The sequence below is a fragment of the Equus caballus genome, chromosome 19 (assembly GCF_041296265.1).
Source record: "Equus caballus isolate H_3958 breed thoroughbred chromosome 19, TB-T2T, whole genome shotgun sequence".
Classification (NCBI taxonomy): domain Eukaryota; kingdom Metazoa; phylum Chordata; class Mammalia; order Perissodactyla; family Equidae; genus Equus; species Equus caballus.
In genome coordinates, this window is record NC_091702.1 from 1,637,870 (window position 1) to 1,653,840 (window position 15,971).

Genomic DNA, 15,971 nt, shown 5'->3' on the forward strand with positions numbered 1-15,971 from the left:
TGTAATTTTTCAGAATTACTTCTAAGCAGAGGTGTCAGGCAATAATGATATTAATAATAATAGCAGGATCATCTTTTGAGTGACAGACACTCTTCTAGGTTGTTTCTATACATTCTCAGGGCTCAGCGAACTTCTGCCATAAAGGGCCAGAGAGTAAATATTTTAGGTTTTGTGGGCTACATGGTCTCAGTTGTAACGACTCAAGTCTGCCCTCGAGACACAAAAGCAGCCACAGATGATAAGTAAACAGATGTACGTGCCTGTGTTCCACTAAAACTTTATTTATAAAAACAGATTTGGCACACGAGCTGTATTTGCTAACTCCTGCATTATCTATTGACCCCATGATACTGTGAAGTAGGTACTTTTACTGTTCCCCATTTTACAGATAAAGGAACTGAGTCTCAGAGAGATGAGGTAATTCACATGAGATCCCAGAGCAAAAAGTGGTTTCCAACTCAGTATTCCAACTCAGGATTTCCTACACTATCATGGCTGGGTGAACACTTTCATGCCCAGAGGAGTTTCATCATTCTGGCTCCTCATGTCCCAAGTTCAGTTCTTCAATTATTTCACAATTATCGGGCAGCCTCGACACAACTCTCATGGTCTATCATTTCATTTAACTATCAGGATGGCTGCAGGAGGTGGTTCCCGTTTCCCTATTTCGAGCCTGTGGTCCCCAGAGGATAAGGCAGGATTGTCAAGGTCCACCCTAAGAGAGCAGCTGAGCTTGGAGTCAGACTCGGGGCTGTCTGAGCCTAAGTTCAGTGATCTTCCCTCCAGACCTGGTGCCTCCAGATTTTTAAAATCTTTCACAGTTTTTGAATTATCAAGTTGTACATGCCTTTTGTGCAGGAATTGGAGTGATCATAAAGTTAATGACAAAAAATCACTCATGATCCACCACCCCAAAAATAACCTTTGCTACTAATCTGATGCTTTTTCTCTATCTTGATCCATGCTCATTCTCCCACACGATGACATACTAAATGAAATAGTTCATATAATTGTTACTTATCTCATAAGATTGGGGGCATTTTCTTATGTTATAAAATTTTAAGAAAATCACCTTTTTAATGAGCACATATTTTTTCATCATTGGATATAAGAATTTTTTAACAATTTAGATACTTTCTATTTTTCTTATCATAAATGCTTTGATAACATTCTTGTACATAAGAGTATGAATCTCTGATTATTTCCCCAAGATAAATTCATAAAAGGAGAATTATTGTTTCAAAGCGTGTTATATTTTAAAAGTTCTTTATACATTATTGCAGATTGGATTTTTTAGAAATTTGTACTCATTTAGCATCCCATCCGTAGGTCAGATATACCTAACCCCAAATCAACAATTTTTTTAAATTAGATAATTTTGTGGGCTAACCTATTACAGTTCTAGTTTGATTTTTATTAAGTAATGAGGCGTTGGGGTTTCTTATTGATTTGTCAGAGTTCTTTATATATTAAGGACTTGTTTTTCTGGCAAATATTACTCCCAGGTTTTTATTCGCTTTTGAAATAAAAATAAACTCATCTCTATTAACTTGTCACCTTATTCACTGCAAACCATACTCAGATCATTAGCATTGAACACATTCAGCAGTAAGAGGAGGAGCAACGACAAAGGCTTCTTCTGTGAGCAGAATTTGTCAGGTGGCTGGGAACCACAAGCAGAGGCTTAGCCGCAACCCCCGTCTCTCTGGTACAGACCGCAGACTTGCCGGGCTGTGCTTCCACACGTGTGACTCCAGGGTAGGAATCAGCCAGGACAGGAGGCAGCTCAGAGACACAGAGAGGACCTTTGAGGCTCATTATGAGCACTGAGCAAGGAGCTGCTTTTGTTCTAAGAACAGCCGCAAGGCACTGAGCACCTCGCCATTCTTTCAAATAAGGACAAGGAGGAGAAGAACAATGTCATGAAAACCTCTTTTAGAAGACTATGAAGTTGAAGGCTGGCGAGAACTTCATTTTCATACTCTTGGGTGAAGGGAGAGAAAAAAATGCTTTCAGGCCTGCCGTTTTCTCCCCTCAATCCTCAAGATTACTTTGAGGAAAAATAATCCTTCATGTCCGGTACATCCCTTCTTTGGGAACAATAATATTTCACTTTATGTTAGATTGGGCTAGGGTGGCATTTCCAATCTTAGCACTAATGACATTTGGGGCTAGATAATTATTTGTTCCTGGAAATGAAAGAATGAATAAGTGAGTGATCCAATAGTTTGTACTTAAATATTTGAAGAATTGTGATATGAGAATTCACCTTTTGTCCCCTTTGTCGGGGCGTACAGCTGAATTAATTACAGGGAGAAAGATACTGGGACCCGTGTGAGGAGTCTCTGCCATAATGACAACTAGGCAACAACGGAATGGTCTCGCTCCAGGATGAATAAGCTCGTGCTCACTGGAGGCAGTCAAGGAGAGGCTGGATTGTTCTCAGGCAGCATGCTGTGCAAGACACTCACACAAAAGATGGGGAGTTCAAAGTTCAAGGGCATTTTCTATCCCTGAGAATCTATAAATCTGTGTTTCCTGCCATCTTTCTTTTTTAATATTTCACATTCAGGTATTATTTCCGCTACAGGAACTTATTTCTTTTAAAACAGAAGACAAACTTTTCTAGAGTGCTCAAAAATCGTCACACACACTGCAAAAACTGGCTTTTTGGGAGCTCCACAGAGAAAACATGCTTGAAGAAGTAGAGTGAGGGATTTTCTGCAAAAAGTGAGTCTATTTCCAGTAGCCGAGGACGGGAAGATTTTCACGGTCCCTCTCAGATACCGTGGGGTTGACAATGGGCAATGGAGCCGGTTCAGTAGGGGGAAGGGCGCAGCAAGTGTGTGTTTGGGGATACTGCCCTCCTAGACAGCGTCCACAATCAGTGCCGCAGATCTTTGTTGACGTTCCAAGCCTACCCCGAACTGAGGTCTCGCTTCCTGGAGCCCTGCATCTTCTGAAGGGCTGGCTCCTTTTCCTCTTCCCTCCAGAAGCCATGGTGACCAGAAGGCATGGCTTAGCAGGAGCTATGTTTCAGCAAAGGACATGTGTCAGCAGAAGATGTAAGTCAGCAGGACCCATGGATGAGCAGGAGCAGAGGTTCAGAAAGAACCGTGGATCTCTAGAAACCATGAGTCAGCACGAGCCATGAGTCAGCAGAGGCCACAGGTCAAAAGGAGACAGGTTTCAGCAGGAGCTTTTGTTCATCAGGAGCCAGGGGTCCGTAGAACTACTGTCAGCAGGAACCATCCATCAGCCAGAGACAGTCAGCAGTTGGTGGTGAGGTAGAGGACACACAGGAAGAGGGCAGCACCAGACTCTGAGGTGGCTGATGCCATAAGCAGAAGCTACAGGGTACCAAGAAGCTGAGCAGAGAGCATTTAGTAACAATAGGATCAATAAAATGTAGAGAGTAAGTCAGTCACCGTTGTGACGAGGTGGGGAGCAATGTGTTTCAGAGGGGGGCAGCATAGCCTAGTGTCTGTAGGAGCATGGAATCCTGGATGAGCTGAGCTTAAACAACATTCTAGTCTCTGTGAGAACTGGCAGCTTGGCAATTGAGGTTCTTGTCTTTCCTAATTTCCCAGGTATCCTTAGCATAAACCCCTATTACTAAGTATGTCTTTAGGTTGGATGCTAAAAAGGGGAATTCTTGAGACAAAGTATAAAGGGTTATTTTTTAAAGGTTCTTACTATATATTGCTAAACGACTTTTCAAGGATTTGTATAAATTTGCTCTCTCCCACCTTCTAATTAAAATACTTGTAAAAATGTATTCCAAAAGGTATGAAATTTTAAGGCAGGCTGAAAGCTGTTAGTATAGCTACGTATCAGGAGAAATTTCAAGTACAAAAAGTTCAGGTAGATGCTTGACGTAGAGCGAGAGGGCAAAGGAGACTGATATTTGCCATTGTGACTGTGCCTCTCTACCCTGTGAGTCAGAACTCTTTGGAGTTTCAAGGGAAAGAATCCAATTCAATTAAGACTGGCTTAATTCAATAAAATAATTTCTAAGGGCTTGTAGCTTGCACATGTAGACAGTAGTGGGGTAGATTTCAGGTGCAGCTGGATCCAGGAGCTTGACGATGTCAATTACAACAAACACATCAACTCTTTATGATCTGCCCCAGCTCTGATGGTTGAAAGCCCTGATTGGCCAGGTCAGGCCCCTGTCATGTGCTCACTCTTGGAGCCAGATAGATGTTGAGGGAATTCCTGACCCCCCATCCCACTCCAAGCTACATGACTTGGAAGAGATGGTTTTTAAATGGAGATCAAATAGGCGAATCAAAACAGATGACCACAGGCCCGTCTTATGGACATGGGGTCTTCAGGACACCCTTCAACTGGGGAGAAGCTGCATTTGAAAATGTTCAGAATGACTTGAACCTTCCCATCAGTTATTTCCATTTCATGTACCTTCTAGAATCTAGGCTATCATTTTCAATGTTACAATGTTACAGGCTGGGGAAGGAGGGGATGTACTTGCCTGTTACATCCAAGATGTGGAGTCCACAGAGATAACAGCCTGTGCCTGGAACAGCCATAGAACAATGCAGGGAAACTTCTTTGAAGCGTCATTTTAAATAACAGCATAATAGTCTGTTGCTTTTTAAAGATTTTATTTTTCCTTTTTTCTCCCCAAAGCCCCCCGGTTCACAGTCGTGTATTTTTAGTTGTGGGTCCTTCTAGTTGTGGCATGTGGGATGCCGGCTCAGCATGGCCTGATGAGCGGTGCCATGTCCGCGCCCAGGACTCAAACTGACGAAACCCTGGGCCACCGAAGCAGAGTGTGCGAACTTAACCTCTCGGCCACGGGGCCGGCCCCATTCCTTTTGTAACTTAATAAGAATGTTTGCCTCCTTTATGTATTCAACTACATAAGTCTAACATTGTTTTACCAAATGATTAAGCAATTATCTGCAAATTATTCTCCCCACAAACGTGAAATGCCACTTTTATCCGATTCTAAACGTCTATATCATTATCTTTGATCTAATTCTAGACTCTCCAGTCTGTTCCATTGATCTGTGTATTCCTATGTCACCGGTTTGCTGTTGTAGAATACACAGCAGTATCTATTCAAAGCTCCTTCCCCCTCATTTTCCCCTCAAAATTCTCCTCTCTGTTTCTGGCATAACATTCGCACAGATGACAATTAGGAACTTGTCATCAAGGTCCAGAAAGTCCTATTGGGATTAAGATTGGAGAGGATGAAGACTTTCCATCCAGGATTTGGATATCTATTTTTTATTTATTCAAGTTTTTGCACACCTGTCAGGAAAATTTTATAACCTCATCTCATTAAAAAACAAAGAAAAAACTATTCTTCTGAAGCTCAGGTCATTCAACTCTGACTGCCTATTCTTTGCATATCCCTTTCATCGGATGACATTCTAGACTTTGCCTGGTTATTTATTTAGTCCTTGGCACACATTTCTCCTCTCCGTCCCAGCCCCGTCGTCATCCGGGCTGGTTTCACCGGCCATGCCATGCATCTCAGGCCTGGGACTCCCTCATCTCCAGTAACCTGACCCTCCAGCTCAGCCATCCGCTGACCAAAGCAGCCTCCAGCTGGTCATCACGCTCACACTCTTCCACTCTAAGTTACTAATTCAAGCACACAAACCTCCTAAGCTTCCAATTCACTGCCTCAAATATTTTTATTACTATGCTCTTTCACTTCTTAGGTACCACCAGTTGAGCCCTCAGGGCCCATTCAAGAGAAAGAAATCACACAACTTATTTGAACAGAAACAATTTAATACTAAAAAGTGTTAACTGGTATTGAGAAAGGAACAGGCAAAATTCTAACCTTAAGGGAGGGAGCAACTGCAGGAAGCAGCTAGTACCACTAGAAAGGGGAAAACAAAGGGAAGAAGTTGGGCGCGTTGAACCATGGAAGCTTGGAGGAGGGCCCATGGGCCCAGGGCCCAGATCTCAGAGGAGGGGCACTGCCGGCTGCTGCGGCTGCCCTGGAGAGGGTGCCATGAAGCTGGTTCTGAGAGGCTGGAAGAGCTGCAAACTGGACTCAACTGCAGCTTCCAGAAGGAAGCGTCACTGACAACACGGTGAAGCATTGCAAGGGGGATGGTCGCAGCAACAACGGGCACACGGGAATGAGCAAGTCCCTTCTCCCACCTTCAGCCTTGCAATCATCCTCTAGTGTTCTCTGTCTCTCTCTCTCCCTCTCTCTCTCTCTATTGGGACAGTCTAATAAGAAACCGGCTGGCCATGCAGAAATGTCATTTTCAGATTACCAGTCCCAGCTCCAGGTGAGTTTGAAGCTGGGACAAGAACTTAATAATGAACCAACTCTTTGACTTTCTTTCCGTCCATCATCCCGGCCTGCCTTCACTTGCTTGTCTGTCCGGCCTGGATTAACCGTCCAGCACTTCAGTTTACTCTCTGGCTGGTATCATAAACTCATTAGCTTCCAGAGAGCAGACTGGAATCACCGATCACCAGCCCAACACTGCCCGACATCTTACCACATTTCTCCAGGCAGCTCGTTTCCCCACACTCTGCAGACTGCTTTAAATCTCCACTCTTCTCAAACTTCCACCTCCCCTTTTTTCTTTTGCTAGCTTCTGCCTCAAAGATAGAAACGTCTTCTCAACTTTCTGCTAACAAGCCAATAACTGCACCCACCCCCACCCATCCTGTCTCCTCTCTCAGAAAGGTGGTGTTCCTCTGTGTGAGGCCATCACCTGCTCCTCTTTACTGCATCCCATTTGCTTCTTTCTGGGAATTTGAAGATTCACCTTTCCCCACTCGATTCTGTATCTTTGCTCTCTCCCTGTTTACCAGGTCCTTGCCTTTGGAGTTTCATAAATTTTAACTTTAGTCACTAATTTTTGAACAAATTACACTCAGAAAAATGGTAAAGCCACTTTAGAAAATAACTCGGGAGTTGTTGTAAAAATAAACATACAATTATCATATAATTCAGCAACCCCACTCCTGGGTCTTTACCCAAGACAAAGGGGAGCATGTACACACAAAACTCTGCGTGTGAATGTTGATTGCAGCTCTCTCTTCACAATCGTCAAAAACTGGAAATGATACAAGTGCCCTTTGGTGAATGCATAAAGAAAGTGGTACGTCCATACGGGGGGATACTGCTCAGCAATAAAAAGGAATGAATCGTTGAGACACACAACAATGTGGAGGAATCTGAAATGCATTTTGCCAAGGGAAAGAAGACAGTCTCGGAAAGGGATTTACTGTGTGATTCCATTTACATGACATTTTGGAAAAGGTGACATTATAAGGACAGAAAAAAGATCAACAATTGCCATCAGGAATTCTTTTGAAATTAGATAAGCCTCTTCCACTAAAAAAATGCTCACAAAAGGCTCTTTCGGATCTTACCCTCCCCTGCACGCTACTGCCACTGTGACTCTGACTTTCATAGCAAACTTTATCCAAACAGTTTGTCTACACCCATCTTTTCCACTCCCTCTCTTTCCATTCACTCCTCAAGCAACCTCACTCTTGCTCCAGCATTGTCAAACTCACTGAGCATTTCTCTGTGCTCCTCTCTCTCATCCTTGCTCAGCAGCAGCCCCAAACAGCTGAGTCTCCCCTCTTCACTCAGTTTAGGGAAGAGGCTTCCTGCCTAGACAGGGCAAAGGCAGACTCTACCCTTGAGTCAGCTCTGTCACTGCCCCAGCATCTGCCACAGTTCATGCCACAGGCTAGGAAAGAACCAGTGAACATTTCTGGAAAGGAGCTTTGGGACAAGTAGCTAGAAAAGGTGGCACTATCCCAAGTTTTCAGAAAAATTCTGTTACCTCCACTGCCTTGCACTTTATGTTTCCTTGTAAAGACCTTCCTACCGTGTAGCCTCAACCGTGGAAGAACAAGACAAAAATGAATTGTAATTGCACAAAAACTCACAAGGGCCTCTTATTTATTTATTTAAATTTTCCCCTCTAAATACATTTCCCAGAAGGATGGACTTCTTCTATTGAACATTGAAGGAGACGCCTTTTCCTCCCTGGGACGGGTTCAGATTCCGGATTTGTTGCATGTTCTGTGTATCTTCTTTGAAACATTGGTGCTGAACCACCGAGCAGCAACATTACTCATTATCCTCAGGGTGTAAAGCAGTCGAAGAGTCATTAAGGACTCTCCATTTGGAAAGCAGCCACTGCCCAACAAAGGGCCTCTTCTTGCCTCAGCCAGGAGGAGAGGCACAGTCAGGGCCCTGGGGCCCTCTCTGACTCGAACCCGAGCATCACTGATGTCCTAGAGACTCCACTAAAGCAGGCGTACCCCTAATCTCACCCAGTGACAAAGCTGAAGCAGAAGTCTGCTGAAGTGCCAACAGTTTATTTTTATCTTTTCTTTAATAAGAACTTGGTAGGCTTTTCTTTGTTCAGGGCATGGGGCTGCTATAGGGCAAGAATGTGGAACTGGCTTAACCATGCAGCAGAGCCAATGGGATTTAAGGGACCTAAATATCCCCCATCAGCCTATCTTCCATGCCTGAAATTCCACTGTGGAATATACATTAAGTACCTTATGACATTAAGGAGTTGTGACCTAAGAAAAACAATGAGAGGGAGGGAAAATTCATTGAACCTGATACACTAACTAGATCATACATGCAAAGTGCTCAGTACAGTGTCTGAAGGATAAAAAGGACTCATAAATAGTAGCTGTTATTTCTATTACTAATAACTGCTGGACCGTTCGCTAAGCCAATGTTTCGTGACCATCTACTTGGTGTTAGGATACCTTGCTAGATGTTGATAAATTGCCAGAATCTCTGTCTCAAAAGGCTCCTGTGATCAGGGCAAGAAACCCCTCAGATAAACAATTAGAATTCACCCTCATAAGTGCTCTCTCTAATAGGACACTGAGTACCAGGTGGGAGTGCAGGAGGGAGCAGCCTGCGCTGCTTGTGCAGATGGGACACTGTGCAGGAGAGACGGCTCAGGAGGAACATTTAGGGCGCTGCCAGGTGAGAATGAGGGGAAGGGTGTACTGGGCTAAGACTGCATGCAAAAGGCAAGATGACATGAAAAAAAAGAAGGCAGGAAAACAGAGGAACAATAATGAGTTCAATGTGTTCGGAGCACAGATTTCATCAAGGGCTAGAGAAGAAAATGGGATTGGAAAAATATCCTAAAGGAGGAAGTGCTATGCCTGGTGAACGGACTTAACCCAATAAGAAACATGGGTCCAAGTGCAGATTTTTAAGCAAGAACACAAGAAAATCTACTGTTTGGAAAGACACATTCATTGATATCAAAGGACGGGGGTCAGCAAACTATGTGCCAAGTCCAGTCCTTTGTCGTTTTATTTTCCGGCTCATGAGCTAAGGATGATTTTTGCATTTTCACACGGTTGAAAACCAATCAAAAGAACGTATTATGGCACAGGAAAATTAAATGCAATTTAAATTTCAGCGTCATCCATAAAGTTTTAGTGGAACACGGCCATGCTCATTTGTTTACACCTTGTTTATGGCCACTTTTGTGCTAAACAGCAGAAATCATTAAAAGTATTTACTACCTACCCTGCACAGAAGATGTCTGCCAGCCTCGGGTTAAAGGATATAGCTTAGAGCAGATAGAGAAGAGAAGGCAGGGAAGCCAGCGTGAAGGGCAGAGGGAGAAGCTTCAGCCATGTTTCTCCAACCTGAGTCACGTACAAATCCCCCTCCGAAACTGCTCCAGGAGCTCTAGTGTCACTTGAATTACTTTTATTCAAACATAAATTAAATATTTACAAACAGACATCCTGGTAAAACTTCCTTATTCTTTTAGCTCTTACACAACTCTAAAACCAAAACAAACTTAAAAATCAAGTACAAACAAAATTACAAGACCAGTCAATTTCACGTTAACGTCCTTAATTTAAGGTGAGGGACGATGTCTTTCGGCTGCAACCAGATGTCTGCGTCGAGGTCCCAGGCCAGCCCCAGATTCATCTGAGTGTGAGTGCAGGTGTCTGCTACCACGTCTGGGTGATGACAACGATCTCACAACCTTCTCTGGGTGCAAGCACTCCAGACACCTTCATTCACGTAGAATGGCGTTGGCAACATTTCTGTAAAGGGTCAGATAAACATTTTTGGCTTTGCAGGCCCCTGCTACAACCACTCAATTCCGCCATCCTAGCTCAAAAGCCCTCACAGACAGGCCATAAACGGCCAGACGCGGGTGTGCTCCACTCAAACTTTACTGACAGAACAAGCAGTGGCCAGAATTAGCTCAGAGGCTCTGGGTCAACCTTTGTTCCAGGGCAAAGTGGAAAACTGGTGGGATTTCTGTTCAGCTGTGGACACACCCTCGACAGGCCAGGAGACCGCTGTGGAAGGAGGAGTCACTGCCACAGCCGCCCATCAGATGTATTCACAACGACAGGCTACAGGCTCGACTGGGGCCACAAGCCTGGACAGCAGACAGCGTCACAGCACTATCACCTCTTCACTTCACATCTGTATTCAAACCAGCTCACAGCAAGAATGACTATCTTGCCACTTCCCTTGGCCCAGAATGGGGTTTCCACCCACCGGCCCTCAACCTCAGGAGGCTCAGAGATGCCTGCAGGTCCTCACCACTTGGTTCCTGCTGGGACATCCAGAAGGGCCGGGTAATTATGGACTTTGCACATTAGCCTCCAGAGTCCAATGCATACTGACAGAGTCTGAGCGCCATGCCGTTATAGTTCTGAATCTCAAAACGCAGTAAGAAAGGAAACTTGGCAACAGTCTTTTTAATTTGGTACCTTTTTACCCACACTGCGGGGCATTTGGGATCAGAGTTCTGATTCTCTTTATGAAGCTCTTCTATATACAGAATCACAGCCTACCTTTAACTTGGAGCCTGACACTCGAGACAATTTTGTTATTACTATTACGCTTCAATTTTAGACAAAAAACACATTTTGAAAGAAAAAAGTGCCAAGAAATACTATAACTTGGATAAGAAACAGTCTCATTTATTAGAGTCTTTCTTGTAGGGAAGAAAACTTCCCCACACACGTCCCCTCACCTGGCTACTCTTCTCTTCCCAAGACAGTCAATTCAGGGAAAAAAGAGGAGTAAAATCTGACTCTGGGGGCCAGCCTAGTGGCGAAGTGGTTAAGTTTGTGCACTCTCCTTCAGCAGCCTGGGGTTCACAGGTTCAGATCCCAGGAATGGACCTCCACATTGCTCACCAAGCCATACTGTGGCAGTGTCCCACATACAAAAAATGGAGGAAGACTGCCACAGATGTTAGCCCAGCGACAGTTTTCCTCAAGCAAAAAAGAGGAAGACTGGCAACAGACGTTAGCTCACAGCTAGTCGTCCTCACAAAAAAAAAAGAAAGAAAGAAAAGAAAAGGAAAAACCTGATTCTGGTGTGTGTGTATAAACTTGTCATCCTGGTGAACGGATGGATGGGTGGCTATGTACCAACCAGACGAGGAGGCTGAGTCCTCCAGTGAGGCTTCGGGTGTGTTCTCCTGGGTGTTCCTGGACAAACTGCACTCCATTGCTCACGACCATCCTTACACGGGCCAGGCTCTATGCCAGGCACTGGTCAACTAGAATGGAAGACAAGAGGGGCCTTGCCCTCAAGGAGATGGCACTGGAGTGGGCACCACCAGAGTCTTAGTTTTAGTTACGTGCTTACTGTGTGCCAAGCACCATGCCAAGCGCTATACACACAATTTCTCTGGGAATACTAATGACACTCCCATTGAACAGACATGATCATCTTGTCTTTACAGATAAGGAAACTGAGACTCACAGAGGTTAAATGACCTGATGAAGGACAGACAGCCAGTCAGCGGCAGAAGCAGGTTTCGACCCTGTGTGGCCTAATCTCGGAGCTTCTGTACTTCCTCCTGCAGAAGCTGGACACCTAAACAGACAATTCCACGACATCCATTATCCTACAACAGGGAGAGCCGAAGCAGGGGCTCTGGGGGCAGGGGACTTGTGAGGGTGGTGGGCTATTTAGAGTACTCTAGAACAAACTGATTAGGACACACGACTCATGAGTGGGACCTGAGCAAAGCCCAGCTTCTGAACCCAGTGGAGCACTTTGCTAAACAGCCCACTTTAGAGCACTCGGGACTGTCTTGGAGGGAAATAAAACCACCAACCAGGCTTTCCTCCCAGAGATCCCCGTGGCTAACTGCCTCACCTCTTTCAAAACTGCTTTCAAACATCATCTTCACAAGGAGCTACTCAACCACCTTACTGAAGCTGCACCCTGCCCCCTCACCATCGCTCTGATCTCTTTCCCTGCCCTCCTATTTCTCTGTTGCACTGTTTTCACCTTCCAACCTATGGTACTATCTATGTAACTTACTTACTCACTACGTTTACTGCTTATTCTTATTGTTTACTACTTGAATCCTTTCTTTAGAACATAACGTCAACGACAGGAGGAACTGGTGTCTGTTTTGTTCACCACCAGATTCCAAGTCCCTAGAAGAGTGCCGTGTATACAGCAGGTGCCAATAATATTTGTTAAATTAATAAACGAGTGAAGGAGTGTTGAAAAACAGACTGCGGATGTAAGACTGGGCTGAATGAGTTTGGCAGCCCTTCCCAGCCCTGGCGTTCGGCTCCCACATACAGGAAAAGCATCCTTCCATTTGGGATTCAGGGACACTGGAAGCAAGTTCTCACCCGTCTAGATACATGACTGAGGTCTCACCGGGATTGTGCTTTCGAATGTGGATGAGACCTTCATGTTCAATAAACTCTCATCCTTGGTCTCCCGTGCTTGTCTTCATTCTAGTCTTGTGCTCTCGTGACATTGGCAGTTAAAGAAGAGAATTTAGGGGTTGCCCTGTGGCCGAGTGGTTAAGTTCACGTGCTCTGCTTGGCAGCCCAGGGCTTCACCGGTTCAGATCCTGGGTGCGAACATAGCCCTGCTCATCAAGCCATGCTGAGGTGGCGTCCCACATGCCACAACAAGGACTCACAACTAAAACATACAACTACGTACTGGGGGGCTTTGGGGAGAAGAAGGAAATAAGTAAATAAATAAAAGAAGAAGAAGAGAATTTAGTGCACACAGCAAAATCCCCCACATCTCAATGGCAGGCAGAACAAACTCTGTGATTTGAGTATTTTTGTGAAAATTCATAGGAGTGTCTTTGTGTCTGAATTCATATAATCTTAAAATTTACAAGAATCCAGTTTCCTTTTTATAAGGTTTCTATAACACATGTGTCAAGTGTCTAGTTTTGAAAGGACTTCATAATTATTTCACTTACAACTTCCTCTGGGTTAATTATGGGAGTCTAAGAGTTGGACGAGGGGACAAGAGTAATACAGTTCTTGACATGCCATCTGAATGCAGGCTGAATGCAGTCTGTAACAAAGCCTTCCGGTTTTCCTTTTACTTATTATGTTGTCTTGTCCCCTTATCAGGGTGAGGAACACTCCACTTCTTTACAGGTTCAAACTGAATTCCAAATTCTGTCTGGAGCACATTTGGGTTTCTACCAGGTCCACTTTCTATTTCAATCCGAGGGGTGGGAGAGATGGAGGGTACCAAAATTTATTCCTGTGTGCTCAAATGTGATCAAACCTCGAGCTCTCACTTGATAGTTAACGTCAAAGACCAACTTTAGCGTCGTCTCTTTCTGTATTAATTCCTTTTTAATGCACATCTCTCTGGTTTCCAAAGCCAGAAAAATCTGCAGTTCATTCTAGATTATTCCCCCTGCCCTAACCCCTTCCCTGGCTATCATTTTGTCCTCAAGTTCTGTCAGTTTACATCTAAATATTTCTTGAATCCGTCCATTTCTCTCCATCCTCACTATGGCTGCCTCGATTATGGCTGCCACACTGCTCTGCTGCTAAGGTCCAAAATCATGAATGAGGCCTGTAAATAGGGTGACCAGTTCATCCAGGTTTGCTCGGGACTGTCCCAGTGTTAAATCTGAAAGTCTTACACGCCAGGACCCTTCCCCTAGTCCTGGCCAAACTGACACTGTTGGCACCCTCCCTGTAAGTCTTGGCAACTCTCTGCTTCCTCTGTGCACTGCAGCCCCACTCACCTTCTTCCAGTGACTTGGACTTTCTTACCTCAAGACCTTCACACGGGCTGGTTTTCTCCCTGGATTGCTTCTGCACTCACTCTTTGTCTGGTTAACTCATCCTCCTCTCCCAGATGCTGGCTGAAATGCCACATCTTCAGATAGCCTTTCACGACCCAGCACCCAGCCCCAAGTTAATTTCTGACCTTGCTCCAGCCTCTCGCTGTATTCTTTACTTTGCCTTCACATCTCTCAATTAGTGGGTTATATTTTGTCTGTGTAGTTACGTGTTTAAAGAAGCACTTTCTTCGTTAAAATTCAGCTCCTCAAAGGCAGACAACGTGTCTGTCTATACAGCTGATTGTCCCCAACACCTTGCCCAGGACCTGGGAAGTATCGAGCCCTCTATAAATACACTTTCAATACATTTACTTTGTATGTGTTTTCCTTTTCCCCTGATTAAACTTACAAGACCTCTTTCTATCCTCCCTCCATCCCTTCTTCTTGCCTTTCTGGTCTCTTGCTGTCTCTCCTTTCTTGCTCTTTCTTTCTTTTCAAGAAACAACTCTTGGAATTAAGTGTTAATGCTACTGTTTTCATGATTTCTTGAACCAATATTTTCTGCTTTTATCAGTATTATTTCCTTCATCTAATTTTCTTAGGTATATTCTTTATTTTAGTTTTTGAGCTCTCAGGCCCATTTGCCAGCTCTCTCTTCCTCCCACCTGCTTTAGCTAGACTGAGCCTGCACTTTTCCTCAAGAGACAGAGCTGTGTCACTTCGTCACTCTTTTGGCACCCGTTGTTTTCTCTGTGGGATATACCCTTCGTTTACTAATCTAACAGATATTTAACGGCTACCTCCCCACCTTGTCTACTGAACTAATAATTCTTTAAGATCCAGCTCAGCTGTTTCTTGACTGTAACGCTTTCCTGCCTCCACCCACACTGAGTTCATCCGCTGCTCTGTGCCGCACCCGTACCTGGAGTGGACATCCGTTATAGTACTTACGTTGCGTTGTAACACTTTATTCATACTCCATCTTCCCCACTGAGCTCTGAGCTCCAGGATGACAGTGTCCGACCTCTGTGTCTATTTTGGAGGAGGCTGAGATTCTGGAGGAAAGGGACACACATAATTAGCATGGCTCTCTCTACAGCTTCATCCTCCTAAGAACTAAACAGACCTTCTAAAAAAAAATACATAGAATAAGTCAACAGGAAAATAAGCAAGGAGATGAAGAGACAGAAAAAAATACTGAGTCAGGGACCATGTACATTTTCAACTTGATTAGATAATACCAAGGGAAATTTCTTTATTGGAGGAAAGAAGAAAAACAAGAGAGGGGCAAATACAAAAATGAATTTGATGTAGATGAGAGAGATTTTGAGAAAACTCACACTGATGGACTTGGTCCCCACAAAACATGATTTTGCCGAGTTTGGCAGTGGGGATGGCATACGGACCTTGATCAGAGTGGAACAGGTTTGGAGTACTTTAAGAATATGTTGTGGTCAACCAGTGAAGGATTGAGGACATCAGAACCATCAAAGGGCCAACTAGATAAAGAGCAAATAACTCTTGTGATTTTATTCGGTGCGGCCTCACATTCTAGATATTGAAGGGGGTCATGAGTGGCATGGCTGAGGATGGGAAGGCAGGGGTCATGGAAGTGCACAGAGGTAAGGGCATCAGGGATGCTCACGAGAACCAGCAAAGTGGCTAACCTTGGGCTGAAACAAGCAAGGCCAGAGAGGTGTGAGCACGGAGATCCTGAGCTGACAGACAGCAGGCTCCAGGGGAAGACAGAGCTGAAGATGTGGAAGGAGAAGTCACTGTGATCAGTCGTGGGGATTTCAGAATTCACACTAGGTTTAGGGTAGGTCCAGTCCACATCAGGGTTTCATCCTCTCGCTGGCCAATGACATGCTTTCATGCCATTTGATGGAAATGAAATACAAACTATGA

General features: G+C 44.4%; 1 pseudogene; it reads right to left on the reverse strand.

Moving 5' to 3' along the window:
* Positions 1-9,701: 9,701 nt before the first annotated feature.
* The window catches only part of LOC138919018 (heparan sulfate glucosamine 3-O-sulfotransferase 4-like), a 145,573-nt pseudogene continuing 139,303 nt past the window's right edge, over positions 9,702-15,971 (reverse strand).